This window comes from Halyomorpha halys, unplaced genomic scaffold (genome assembly GCF_000696795.3).
Source record: "Halyomorpha halys isolate HHAL.00 unplaced genomic scaffold, Hhal_1.1 Scaffold11.1, whole genome shotgun sequence".
Lineage (NCBI taxonomy): Eukaryota > Metazoa > Arthropoda > Insecta > Hemiptera > Pentatomidae > Halyomorpha > Halyomorpha halys.
In genome coordinates this window covers 1,843,567-1,858,425 of record NW_027111958.1, presented here as the reverse complement: position 1 = coordinate 1,858,425, position 14,859 = coordinate 1,843,567, and the positions used below count along the sequence as shown (strand labels likewise).

General features: G+C 32.9%; 1 long non-coding RNA gene across 3 annotated transcripts in view; it reads right to left on the bottom strand.

Annotated features, from left to right (window-relative positions):
• The window catches only part of LOC106678805 (uncharacterized), a 408,538-nt gene that overhangs the window by 214,227 nt on the left and 179,452 nt on the right, over positions 1 to 14,859 (bottom strand). For all 3 annotated transcript variants that reach the window (XR_010844071.1, XR_010844072.1, XR_010844073.1), the window contains exon 4: positions 1,861 to 1,902. This is a non-coding gene — a long non-coding RNA (uncharacterized lncRNA). The remainder of the gene's footprint in view (positions 1 to 1,860; positions 1,903 to 14,859) is intronic.

Sequence of the window (14,859 nt, the reverse complement as noted above, 5' to 3'; positions counted from 1 at the left end):
AAAATAGGCTTTTAACTTATAATAAAGGAAATGACTTGGGCAGAATAGCCTGCAAAAGAAACTTTAAATTAATGTGAGGAAGAAATTATAATTGAAGATGTCCTTGAGGATGGCAAAAATGGCCGAAACGTTGGACTGGTGAAAAATAAAAGTGTTGAGACAAAAAAGGATACAAATTTTTGATTTATTTAATAAGTTATTAAATATGTTTATACTAACAGTTACTTTTTAAAAAAGGAAAAAATAAATAAATAATTTAAGAAAATTAGTTTTGATAAAATTAAAGGTATATTTAATTTAACATATTTCTCCGAAAATAAAAATTATTTTTCCAAAAATAAATAATTAAAAATAAAAAACAATGAGATAATAAGAAATTTAGTTTACTCAGCATATGTGAGAAGTTGTCTGCTAAAATTATATTCACTTCTGAAAAATATAGGTTGTTTTGGACAAATTAAAATTCTATCCCACAGACTTATTCCATTTATTCGAAAATCTAAATTTTTCCTTGTCACTTAGGTGTTACAGATGGGCTTAGGCAGAGGAGAGCAGGGGAATTTGGAACCCAAGAAAAAAAAAAGTGAACTTATTTGACAAGATGATTTCTTTCTGGAAAGATACTATAATTAGGAAGGTTGGAGTTTTTAACTGAGTTGACATCTCCATGGATCGCAAGATCACAACGACGCATTTGAAGGGATAAGATGGTCATATGTCGATTCCTCGTTAAAAACAGGTGAGATTCTCTGAGCACAATTATTCGTCATATACTAATCTCTAAAAATAATGGGGGGGGGGAACGAATAAAAAAGATCTCTTCTAGATTCCATTCCTATGCATTATGACTTGCAGTTTAGTTATCTCTGAATGTTTGTTGAAAATAAATGAAAAAAGGCCACCAACATAGAAGATGTGGTTAATAACTTTGCCAGCAATCCCAGAAGGTTGATGCTCTGATAGCAAACCTCTTATATTTTGTATTTACTGTGTTGTATGTATTGGTGTGCAATAATTAAGTTTATGCTCGATGTGTGTTTGTGTGTGTGTAGGGGCTGAGATCTGCTTCTCCCCAAGGCGAGTTCCTGCCTACGCCTATGATGTTACAAATTATCTTTTATTGAATTATATATATTTATCGGGTCTTTTAATGATAGTTAATAATACTTTTCCCTTTGATGGCAATGTATGGTATGTCCCAGGGCATTCCTGACAGATCTATTGTTGGTGATTCCAACGTTACAATTTACTATTTTTTTTTTTTTTTTATTTATTTAATGTGATTTACAATTGTACAAATAATATATACAATAAGTAAATATGTTGTATGGTTCATATACACTTGAAAATATTGGGAAGGAACCACCCATTAGTGGTACTTCAAGCATTAATTAGAAGGTTTCGTGGCCGTCTTCTTTTCAGACGCCTCAGAGGATTATCAGGGATTGTTAAGAATGAGAAATTAAGAATTAATGAGTTGGGATGGGTAAGGAGTTTGGAATAAAAAGACACAGAACTGTTTTGGGCCAAATCTACAACGAATGGGAGGTTAAGGTCTGTGTGGATGAGTTTATTTGTAACGTAATAAGGAGCATCAAGGGTTATATGGTTAGGGTTTGTGCTCTAAAAAATTAAAAATCTCATTTTTTAACTAAAATTAGAATTTTTTTTTAATATTCAGAACAAAATTCAGTACTTAATTCTCAATCAATATATTTTGTTTCAAAAATGAATTTTTTTAATCGAAAATTATAAAAAAAAAATGTTTATTTATCTAAGATGACCAAGGGGTTTTACGCCTTTAAGCAACTACAAACAATGTTCCTTATAGACTATAGTAAATAAATTGTTAATGCTTACCTTTTGTTTTCCAGGTACAGGTACAAGGACATCGACTCCAACCTGCAAATATTTGAATAAACCATTACTCAAAGAGGTCATTGTAATCAAAATAGCTTATAAACATTATTAATTTACTGAGATAAATTTTACAAAAATTTTCAAATGAAAGAAAAAGTTTCAGGGAATACCATCCATGTCCCTCGTAAATTTATAAATTTAATCAAAATAGTTCAGCTTAGCTCGCGCCTTCTATCAAATAAGTTAAAAATTAGAATTTAAGTACTTCTCACTGTTCTTTATGGATGAAAGACGTGGCCTCTTACACTAAGGGATGAACAGCGTCTTACGGTTTTCGAAAATAAAGTATTATGCAAAATATTCCGACCGAAAAAGGATGAATTAACAGGAGAATTTAGAAGATTACACAAGGCCGAATTAAGGGACCTACACCCGATAAATATAATTCAAGTTAGAGCATTGCTGCGTATAAGATGGGCGTGCAAGGTTGTAGGGCTTAGTAACGAGCGGATCCCTAAAATGTTAATAAACAGTGAACCAACGTCGGATAAACGTCCGAGAGGTAGACCAAATGTAGATGGGAGGATTGCGTTAAAACAGATTTAGTGGAATTGGGTTTGGAGGGGCATCACTGGAAGGATGTATGCAGAGAGCGTTTGGTATCGGCATCGAACCTTCGGGTTCGTTGAGCCCTCATTATTATTATTATTATTATTATTATTATTAAACAAGATAGTTGGTAAATTTTAGATTTAGTTACTCCAGCAAATATTGTGGCAACATTCATCAAAAAGTCCAGGTATAAAACAGAAATGTGAGTACCATAAAATGTTTTTCTTATGAAATTTCGGTCATTGTGAAGTAATCTTTAATAATTTAAGATAATTGTAGGAAGATAGTCCGGGTGGCGGTCAACAGTGGTAACAGAATAGTAAAAGAAACAGAACTTATTTATTGTTAACCAACAGAACATATTTATTGTTAACCAACCGAACTTATTTATTGTTAACACACAGAACTTATTTATTGTTAACCAACCGAACTTATTTAATGTTAACACACAGAACTTATTTATTGTAAACCAACAGAACTTATTTATTGTTAACACACAGAACTTATTTATTGTTAACCAACAGAACTTATTTATTGTTAACCAACAGAACTTATTTATTGCTAACCAACAGAACTTATTTATTGTTAACCAACAGAGCTTATTGAAACAGAAATGGCGACTGAAACGTTGATTAACAATAAACAGCATTCTTTAATTATTTTGATACCTTTATTGACCGCCATACGGACTATCTTTCTACATTCTACTTCATACGGTTCATAACTATTCTTCCAATTTAATTATATTAACTATTAATTAATTATAAAAATTTTTTAAATATAAAATCAAGCAACATTGGAATACTTAAGGGATGTTTAAGTTGAGAATTCGATTAACTCCAATTTATAAAGTTTCGGAAAATTATTTTTAACCCTTTTGTTTTGAAAAAATATGCAATTATTTAATTAATGATTTATTATATTGATTGTTTGAGAGTGGTTTATTTCATTATTAACGTACACAATTTGATCCAAATCACTCTCAACCTTTATTTTCAAAAGCTCTCCAACGTTTCGGCCCTCAGGCCATTTTCAAGGAGACAAACTTAAATATTGATGTCATTGTTTTTTCAAATCTTTTCTGCAGGCTAATTGCCCATGTCACTTTGTTGAAAACACTATCACAAAATTTTCTTTTATTTCGTTAAAGGCTGTCTTCAACACAGCGTTGAAGAGCTTTTGAAAATAATGGTTGAGAGTAATTTGGATCAAATTGTGTATGTTAATAATGAAATAAACCACTCTCAAACAATCGTTATAATAAAATAATCTAATATTGTGAACTGGGAATAAGACAAAAAATTGTGACAGTATTGTAAACTATGTGACATGGGCAATTAGCCTGCAGATAAGATTTAATAAACAAGACATCAATATTTAAGGTTGTCTCCTTGAAAATGGTCTGAGGGCCGAAACGTTGGAGAGCTTTTGAATATAAAGGTTGAGAGTAATTTGGATCAAACTGTGTATGTCAATAATGAAATAAACCACAATCATTATAATAAATCATTAATCTAATATTGTGAACTGGGATAAAAGATGCCAGTGTTCAAGACAGCTTTTAAATAAATAAAAGAAAAATTTGTGACAGTGTTTTCAACAATGTGACATGGACAATTAGTCCGCAGATAAGATTAAAAAAAAAACAAGATATCAATATTTAAGGTTGCCACCTTGAAAATGGCCGAAACGTTGGAGAGCTGAATATAAAGGTTGAGAGTAATTTGGATCAAATTCTGTAAGTTAATAATTCAATTATTTATTTATCTTTATCTGCTTCAAATATAATACCCGTCATAAAGAAAACTGATTATAAACAAGAATACTGACATTATTAAAAAATGGATACCTTAAACATAGAGAGAAAGAAAATGAAATGCCTTTCAATGCAATCAAAAAGAACTATTTCACGGAAATGAAGGATAGCGAAAAACTATTTCATGCCGCATATACTTAGGCCATTAAACGCATTGTGAAAGTTACACCTACTAAAAATTCCCGTTAAATATGAACTATAAAAATTGAGTGTCCATAAAATATATTTTTTTTTTATCTTCGTCAGAAAGCAATTGCACTTGGAATGTAGTAACTTTCTTATCCAAGATTAGTCAAAAAATGATATACCGTTTTCCGAAAGTTTATGGTTCTTAATTCTATATACAAGACTAGTTTGCGGCCAGACATTCAACTATAGATGCAACATATTTAAAAATAACTATCGTTAAGTAAAGGTACCTCTCACGTTTGTCAAATAATGGAAAATTTGTGCATGCACAAGCGTGTGGATGGACTATTTGGACTGGCTGATACAAGCAAGAGCGCTTGTGCTGCATCCACAGCTTTGTGTTCTTTTAGCATTGTTTTACAATTCCCAACTAACAAATGTATGTTGTGCTCACTGCGTTTTAATTAATTAAAGAATTTCCATAATCTTCGGATTCAAAAATTCAACTCTAGTTTTTCATTTTTTTAAAAATTTATTTATTTAATGTAATTTACATCTACAATAACTAAATTAGATGAATGTTTCATTTAAACTTGAAAATCGGAAAAAAGGAATCAAACATTGGTGGTATTTCAAGCATTAATTTAAATTAGAAGGTTCCGTGGCCACCTTTTTTTCAGACGCCTCAAAGGATTATCAGGGATTGTTAAGGATGAGAGATTAAGAATTAATGGGTTAGGATGGGTAAGGAGTTTGGAATGAAAAGACGGATACCTGTTTGGGCCAAATCTGCTACCAATGGGATGTTAAGGTCTTTGTGGATGAGTTGATTTTTAACGTAAGGATTTTACGTAGGATTTTACGTAGGATTTTGGAATGTAAGGATTGGATGCGGGAAGAATTTGATGGTTTGGTGAAGCCCCAGAGCTCAACTCCGTATGTCCAAATTGGTCAGATTATCGTAGAGTATACTAATTTTTTGTAGTGAATGAGAGTTTCGAGCGTTTGTCAAGTAAGTGTTGTAGCAATAGGAATCTACGAGCAGTTTATTGTCGTTTCAGTCTTGTGTGTGGATTCCAAGCAAGCTTCTTGTCAAGATGGAGTCCTAAGTATCGAATCTGTTCAACAGGCGTTAGTGGAATATTTAGAAAGGATACTGTAGGACAGGAGAGTAAAGTATTAATTTAAATAAAAAGGTCTCGTGGCCATGTTCTTTTCACACGCCTCGGAGGATTATCAGGCATTGTTAAGGATGAGAGATTTAGAACTAATGGGTTAGGGTTTTTCTCAAGTTTAAGATAGTAAATTTTAAAAGTGAGATGTAGATAGTTGACCGTAGATTAATGCTTGAAGAAGTTTGTCGGGGGGTGCGGTCAGCAAAGAACAACATAAATAAACAAAACAATATTTATTTATTTTATGCCGAAATAAATAAATATATATATATAAAATAAATATATAAATAAATAAATATTGTTTTGTTTATTTATGTTGTTCTTTGCTGACCGCACCCCCCGGCAAACTTCTTCAAGTAAATTTTAAAAGGTTCAGTGTAAATAATTTTATTACAAATTTTGACAGTTTATTTTTTATTTAACATAGCACAAATATAGCTTTATAAGAATCATGTGTTTCAGAGGTTCCCAATATTTTTCGTTTTGAGACTCCCTCAATAATTGGATTTTTTTCCACAGCGCTCTTAAAATACATCAGATTTTTTTTTTAAATTATTGATTTTCTTGAAAAATTGAAAAACTTTCCTTTTTAAAAGCGATTAGCCATTTAACTGAGAACAATTAAATACAAATACATATTATTTTTCTTGAGATAATATAAAATATCTTATTTCAACTGCTTCGGTAATATCCATATTGAGACTGGACAACTACCATCTGGTTAGGTTAGTTGAAAAATAAATTAAACACGAATTTTAAATTCACCAACAATTTATTGAACGTCCATCGATGATTAACATTATTAAAACTATTAATGGGATGGATGGCCTTGATGTTCACTACACAACTTCTTATTTCTTGTTCAACGTTAATTTTCGAGCGATATTTACTTTTTATTACCACAACCGCCGAGAACCATACTTCGCACAAATAGGATGATGCAAATGGAATTAATATTCGCAGAACTTTTCCACTGAGCAGTGAAATATTCCTCTTTTACTGATATCCAAAAATCAGAAAGTTCTATACTACCAAATTTGAACTTTAAAGTATTATCGTAAAAAAAAGTCATTAACAGATTCCTCTTTTAAAGAATTAAATTCTAAAGGAACATTGGCTCTAAATAGGTCTTCAATCCATGTAAATTTATCATTATCTGTTTCAAAGTATTTTTCGAACTTTTTTATAATCTCTTATACGTGAATAAGCGGGAAGCGGACGGACTAGTGTAACCGCTAGGGATTAGGTTACAATCCTAGTTGCCGAGATGAAGCGGACGGACTAAGATTGCTAGCGAAAGGGAGAGAAGATAGGCCATCGTCTAAAATGTGAGCATAATAAAAACCAACTCTTGTGAGAATAGATTAGCAATAAACTTCTCTATCTCGAGTAGAGTGTAAGCCACCAGTGCTATGACTAGACCCGGAGAAGGCTTGATCTGATGGATCAATCCCGGTGACAATTGAAGGCCTCATGTGATCGGTTATCACTGAGGATTCACTCTTTTAACTCTACTTGAGATAGTTCCGTAGAATCTTATTGCTCGATCTCTTTTTATTTTATGATTAACATTCTTACATATTACATATTAACATATATACATTTATACAAGAGATCGTATTTTTATAATGATAAACTTATATACAATTATACAGCTTCTTAGACGTTTGTAGTGCTGGCCCCTAGCGGGTTGCGGCGGCACTTCGTGCTCGCTGACTGCTACAGCTTTATTTACCGCCACCCGGACAATCCTCCTACAAAATACTAAATATACTTTTGTTCCAAGAGAAATATCTCCTCGAATTCTCCTCTGTGAGGTTAAAATAAGGTGAAGGGTCTTTCATCTCAGAGGTACACCATCATAAGTAAATATTATGGTAGTGAGATGATACTTAGTCGTACATTTATAGACTGACTCTAATTTTTCAATTTCAGGAGCTTTTTAAATATTGCTCTATTTAACTATCTCGAGTCTCCTTTTCGCATTGTAAGCAAATAGTTCAAAAGTCATATTGGACCGTCGCTCCCAGGGAGCCTTAATGGGGCGGGTCCGGCCGGGAAGAATTGCCTTTTTTGTCTTATGATCTCCTCTTGAGAGATTTTGACATGTCGTACACCGACCAACCCTATAATTGTCTGTTTGAAAATTCGGATAAGAAAGGCTACCATGAAGGACGGTAGAGAAGATTTTGGGGGAGAAGAGAGTGGGAAGGAATGCAGTAGTTGAGAAAATCCAACAGCCTCAATGAGGAATCTCACGATTTCCATTTCCCGGGTCATTTCTATAATTGAGTGGTGAGTCATGGAAAATAAAAAAAAATGAACATTAAAAACTGAATCATGATTTCTCGATTGAGCTGTTGGGATGAGTGTGCACAGCCTAGCTCAAAAACTTTTTCGAAAGTCGTACGAAATTGGAATTATATATTTAAATCTCGATTTTTTTTTAAACCGTTCTATCGATTTTGATTAAACTCGATGAATCGATGAGCAATTAAGTTTTTTAATACCAGACAAGTCTTTCCCTCATTGAAATAGACAAGCAGGACTTAGATGCCAAATTAAAAAAAAAAAATTAATTTAAAGTATCTATAATTTTATTTATTTTAAAAAATAAACAATTTTCATTGTTAGCCGTAATAGATAATAGATAAATACAAAATATTACAGAATGTTATGAATAATAATTTTAGAAGAACAAAGGAAAAATAAATACATCTTTATGCATACATAGATTAGAAAGCGAAAGCGTCGGGAAATATCAATCCCCATTGCATTACTGCTAGGTCAACTTTTGTTAAACTGTTGTATCCTTCAAAATGTAAAATTTATATTTGTTATTTACACCTTAAGAAACTCCGAAATACGAATATTTGTAGCGACAGAAAAATAAACATTTATCAATTTGTGAAGATGATCAGTGGGGTGCGGTTAAAACCTGTTTATTTGCTGACGTTTCGGCCCACTTTGTAGAGATAAGAAAAACTCGTAAGTATACAGAGTGGAGGGAGAGACGACCGTTAAACGGTTTCATTTCAAATATGCAAAATACAATAAAGAGATATAAAAATATGATAATAGTAACTATAAGAATTATATGAGTTAGAAAAATTAAATATAAATTAATGATAAGAAGTTAGTTGACTGCGAATAATATATATGAGGAGAAGATGGATGGGTACTTTCAGAGAATAACACAAATAAGTTGAAAAAATGTTTCGGCCTGACTTTCCAGCCTTCATCACGGCTAAGGACAAAGAGCAAGATAACAACCAATGAATAGAAAAAAGAGAGATATATACTGAAGATAAGTAAATAATTGTTCAGAATGAAAGGTTAATACAAATAAAGTAATGAAAGTAGTGAAAAATAAAACTATATATAGGCAATTAAATATTTAAGTTAAATAACTCAATTAAGAAAATAAAAATATAAAATTATATAATTCAAAGAAGCAAAGAAATATGAATATAGAATAAAGAAACAAAAAAAAATTTTTTTTCTATTTATTTATTGCAATTTACAACTGTATTTACATAAAAAACATTAAGTAAATTTAATGTAATATAAAAATTAAGATATATAGGCATGTAGGGAAACTATCCAGTTGGTAGCTCTCTAGTCATATTTTTACTCTAGAAGGTCTCGAGGCCATTTTCTTTTCAGGCTCATACAGGAAGAAGCAAGGTTAGAAACTAGGAGGTTTGAGTGGTTAAGGAGCTTATAATGGAAGGATTGATGTCTGGTTCGGGCTAGATCGGTTACAAATGGAACATTAAGGTCTTTATGGATGATTTTATTTGAAAAAATGAAGATTTTAAGCAGGATTTTGGATTGTAAGGATTGGATACGAGAGGAATTCAAGGATTTAGTGGAGCCCCAAAGCTTAGAAACAAAATATAAAGTTAAGCTAGACAAAAGAAGTGATTAGAAAATATGACAATAATATATGTACAATAATATATATATATATATATGGTGAACATAACTAATTTTAAAAAATAAGAAAAGATAAGCGAGTTTTAGAAATTTGATAGTTAAAAAAATTGACTTTATATATGTGTATATATATATATATATATATTTTTTTTTGAAAACCACGACGAGTTTACTAATGTACCTTAAACTTGGGGACGTGAAGTAAAGGTTAGAAAGTGAAAGTTGTCTAATGCGCCCACTGCACCAGATATATATATTTTTGTACGTTTTTCTCTCATTAATTTTACCGTAGGTTTCAACTGAAAACACAAATTTAAAATTTAAAGAACTTCATATTTCAATAAAACAACTCAATTGTCTACAACCCATTGTTGTAACAAATGTTTTACCATGTTAAATGTTAGAAGTATAGCATTGTGAGCAGCCCTAAAGTCATGTTAAATGTTAAGTGCAAAAGAGCTCCTAGCGGATTTTCTGAGCAACTTGTTTTATAACCTATTGTGTGAATTGTTGGATACTGAGTGCCTTGTCGATCTTCTAATTAGTGAGGAAGAGAATCAAGTTCAAGATGAGCTTATTGACAACTGTCATTACATTATTATTATTGTCATCCATTGCTTTGTTAGTTTTTAAAAGATCAAAACAATAATAATCAATAATCATAGTCAAAATACAAACTACGAGTAAGTAACCCAACACAACAAAAAAAACGGTGACGAGCTCAGCTGGTCTATTGCGTGACGTCATTCTCCATTTAACAAACCTAGTAACAGACTCTTAACTATGTTACACGTTATTTCGTTTTAACACACTAAAAGAAGGAAATATTTACTGACTATCGCTCAGGAGAGGAAATTACAGGTGTGGCATGTAAAATTGGAAGAAGCATTGTGAATGTGAGGAAATAGATCGAATAAAAAATGCTTGGATCTAGAAAGAAACAGGACTCACTGGTACATTGAAGATGACAAGATTGAGCAAATGGAAATGGGCATGGCATTTCCTTCGATGCGAAGATGACTCCGTACGACCTTCAAAGAAGAAGAGGACGTCAAAAAGAAAAGATGAAGCGACATGTTCAAGAGGATGGCAGGACCCCTGTGGTGGAGAGCTGCTAGGGAAAGGGATGTCTGGAATAAGAAATGGAAAGAACTCGCCTCCCAATAGTTCTGGTCACCCCGGGAAGTGCTGACTATTACTCCCGAAAGGGAAGCCCTATGCAGGAAATAATACAGTAAGATGGAAAGAAAATTTATAGAAGATAGAAGATAACATTAATTTGTTTATTATTTCTCTCTATATTCTTTAAATGTTTATATTGTATTTTGTAATGATTTTAATTTATTGCATAAATAACCCTTTGATTACATCCCAAACTCTCCAATCCCATATCACAATCCTCGAAGAGTGGTGTAGAAATTGGAGGATAAAAATAAATCCAAACAAATCCCATCAAATCACATTTACTCTTCGTCGTGAACCTGCCGACTGCCCTACAGTATACTTTAACAATGTGGCTCTTACCCCTGTAGAACAGATTCGTTATCTTGGACTACATCTTGACAAACGACTAACCTGGAATCCTCACACAAGACTGAAAAGACAGGAAACTGCACGCAGATTCTTTCTTTGCTCTTTGTTAAGAAGTATACTAAAGTATGCTATGTTGGTCAGCAAGGGTGCTCCATAGAACAGTGCTGGTGCTGGCCTCAGCACATTTTTATAAATCATTAATTAGAGGCAGAGGGAGGATTTAAGTTTTCAGTTCATTGATAGAGCAAAATAAAATATAACACGATGATCATTAAAAACTGTTTTATTTAATAGCGAGATAAGACTAATCCTTTGAAGGACCTACTTTATGAAAATCGCGTGAGTAAATCAGGATGATCCTTGCTGTGTAACTATCCTGCTACACGATAACCTGTGTCGGAAGCCGACCCTTTGGAGTACAGTCGTGCTGCACACAACAGCCTTCAAATGGTCCCAGCTTCGATTTATTAAGTAAACTAAGTTTATTAAACTTTTTTCTTAACCAAAAGTTAAAGAACCCGTCTTTATTAATTATAATCAATCTTCTTCATGAATATGCGGTATGTATAAACGGAATGACACCTCCTCCCGGCTTTACTTTTATTCCATTAGTTAGCTAAAGAGATCTCTCATTCAGCTCCTTTTTAGTCTTCGGTAAGTGTTATCAGGAAAGTTCGTGGTAGACATATCTTGTACTAGTTTATTGGTGGTAGAGTTTGTCATGAAATGCCTTATAGGATGTTTTAATAGGTGTATTCAAGGTCTTTAGTTTAACATGTTAAAGCGTGTTAAATGGAAAAACTCCTGTTAAAATCGAGAAATAATTCCTTCTTTTACCATGTTAAAACGATATAATATTTAATATTGAGAGTCTGTTAAATGGAGAATGACGTCACGCAACAGACCAGCGGAGTCGTCACCATTTTTGTTGTTGTCGTGTTAGGTTACTTCCTCGTAGTTTGTATTTTGAATTGGGTTAGTATTGTTTTGGATGTTTTTATAACTAATAAAGCAATGAATGACAATAATAATAATGTAATGACAGTTGTCAATTAGCTCATCTTGATTCTCTTCTTCACAAGTTAGAAGATCACGATGGCACTCATTAGCCAAAATTTCACACACCTTTAATTTTCACTCAATTTAGGCATGTTGTAATAAATTAGTTTAATCAAAAACTTAAAAGTAAGCAATAACATTAAGTTTTGGAAGAATAGGTTATAAAACAAGTTGCTTAGAAAATCCGCTAGGAGCTCTTGTGCACTGACTTTAAATAGGGCTGCTCACAATGCTATACTTATAACAATTAATAAAACATTTAATACGTAAAACATTTTAAATTTAACACATCATGAATACCCCTAATATCGTTCCTGAATGTGAAGAGTTTCAGTAGCAGTGACTTTATGCAAATATTTGTAACGTGTTCTTCAATTGACATCGACTCAATAGATAATAACGCCTATAAAAATGGAACTAATGAAAACACGAACCAGCATCAATTAATACCGTTCCAGACAGTGAACAGATCCAGGAACAGTGACTTTATGCACAGCGTTCCATTTGTATTCGAAGCACGTTCGGTATTCATGGCACATTTTTCACTGCTACTCACGGCACGGTTAGTACTCGAATGCGAGCGCTGAAATTATCATTATTACATGAAATGTACTACAAGAATTTTAATAATTGTGTTAGATTCTCATCAGTTGATACAAAACGAGCCTTGATAGCGGTTCTACTACAAATAGTAAACATCTTTCTTAGCATTCGGTCGTTCTATACGAAATGTCAGTTTTCACATGAAAGGTTATTTATTAAAACAACTTAATGAAACCAAAACATTTTTATTCAAAATTTTTACCCTCATTTTCAATACATTTGAACATGCGTAGGCAAAGGGGAGCAGGGTGGAGCCACGGCTCCATCAAGATTTTTGGGACCCAAAAAAAAAAAGAAGAAAGTGAACTTATTTCATAGGTTTCTTTTTGAAACCTGCTAGCATGAAGCATGCCTTCAACTAAATGCCAGACACGCCATTCACTTTTGGTTGGCTCGTTGGATTTGGGTGGACTGTATATAATTTAAAAATAAAACATGATTGAATGAAAGTAAAATTCTATTATATAAGTTACAAGTAGTGTAGTGGTTGACCGAAATGAAACATTTATGGTTAAAAAGGGTTAATTAATTTTGAATTACTGGGCTATGGAAAATTGTAGACAGAACAACTTCAAAAATTTTACTCACTCATGGTACAGTCTGGCAGAAGACAAGATAGCTCTATCAACAGCCTGGGCTACTTTTTCTCACCACAGAGAGCGCTTGAGGAGATAAGCTTTGGAAGTTGACCACATGGGGCGCCAGTACTGCCTACATTATGGCAGCCCCTCCAATGCAAACTTTCGGTTACAGCAGGTACACTGCTATAATTAGGGAGGCAATGACAGCGTAAGATGGTGGCGTCCAAAAAGTCATCAGAGAAATCACCTTGCAGATATGAAATTAAAGCTTGGTAAATTTCAAAGCAACTATTTAGAAAAACAATACTTCACCCTACTTTGTATTTCACATACATGTAAGTCAAAGTAGAATCTGAAAAACAAAATTACTTGAAAATTTTAATTTTTTTGTTGCTATGCAAATTTCAATTTTAGCGCTTCTGGAATTGTGAAAAACAGTTATAAACTTTTTTCCTGCCTAAATTAAAAAGGTTTAACAAGATATAATTATGCCATGTACAATGGAGAGGGATCGCTCTGGACTATGTCTGATAAACCACCCGGTTGTGTAAAAACAGTTTTCTCCTTTTATTTCAATTTTAGGTTTTATTAATTATCAAATTCTTTCATGGGCGTAGGCAGAGGCTCCTCTCTAGTTTTTTAGGATCCAATAAAAAATAATAGTGGGTCGCCCGTAGCTCAGTGGTTAAGACACAGTCTTACCAATTTGATGTCTATTGGCGGTGCCGGTTCGAATCCGGCCTGGGACGTTGACTTTTTTCATTGAGTGGCGGTCCCACAAAATGAAGAACTTTGACCCCCAACCATGGTTAGGCACCATAGGACTCCAATGGGAGTCTTGGCCAAAAAAAAAAAAAATAATAATAGTGAATTTATTCGATATATGGTTTCTTTCTGAAAACATGGTATAATTAGGAAGGCAATGGCGGGGAAAGAGATGGAGGCGTCCAAAAAATCATCAGAGGTAGGTGCAAAACTGCTTTATATATTTTCATTAGTAAACGGAATTAGATATCTTTCTTTTACAAAGTGGTTCAGAATGGAATATATACATTTATATGAATGCATGTATGTGTGTGTGCTCCCCCTTGGAAAAATCCTGCCTACGCTCATGCATTTTCCCCTAATGTGTTGTCAGAACTTCAAAACAATCCCCAACAGAAAAAAATCAGGGTTTTGTCAAGAAATGTAAGTATAATCTGCGTTTTTGTCCTGAGAATCTTTTTCAAAACTTTTAATTTTAAGGATGTGTGCTGACAGTTAATAATAACCCTTTGATTGCATCCCAAACTCTCCAGTCCCATATCACAACTCTCGGAGAATGGTGTCGAAATTAAAGGAAAAATAAATCAAATCACCTATACTCTTCGTCGTAAACCTGCCGACTGCCCTACAGTAGGAGTATTCATGATCTTTGGTTTAACATGTTAAAGCGTGTTAAATGAAAAAAATCATGTTAAATCGAAAAAATTGCCTTCTTTTACCGTGGTAAAACGAAATAACATTTAACATGGCTGAGAGTCTGTTAAATGGAGAATGACGTCACACAATA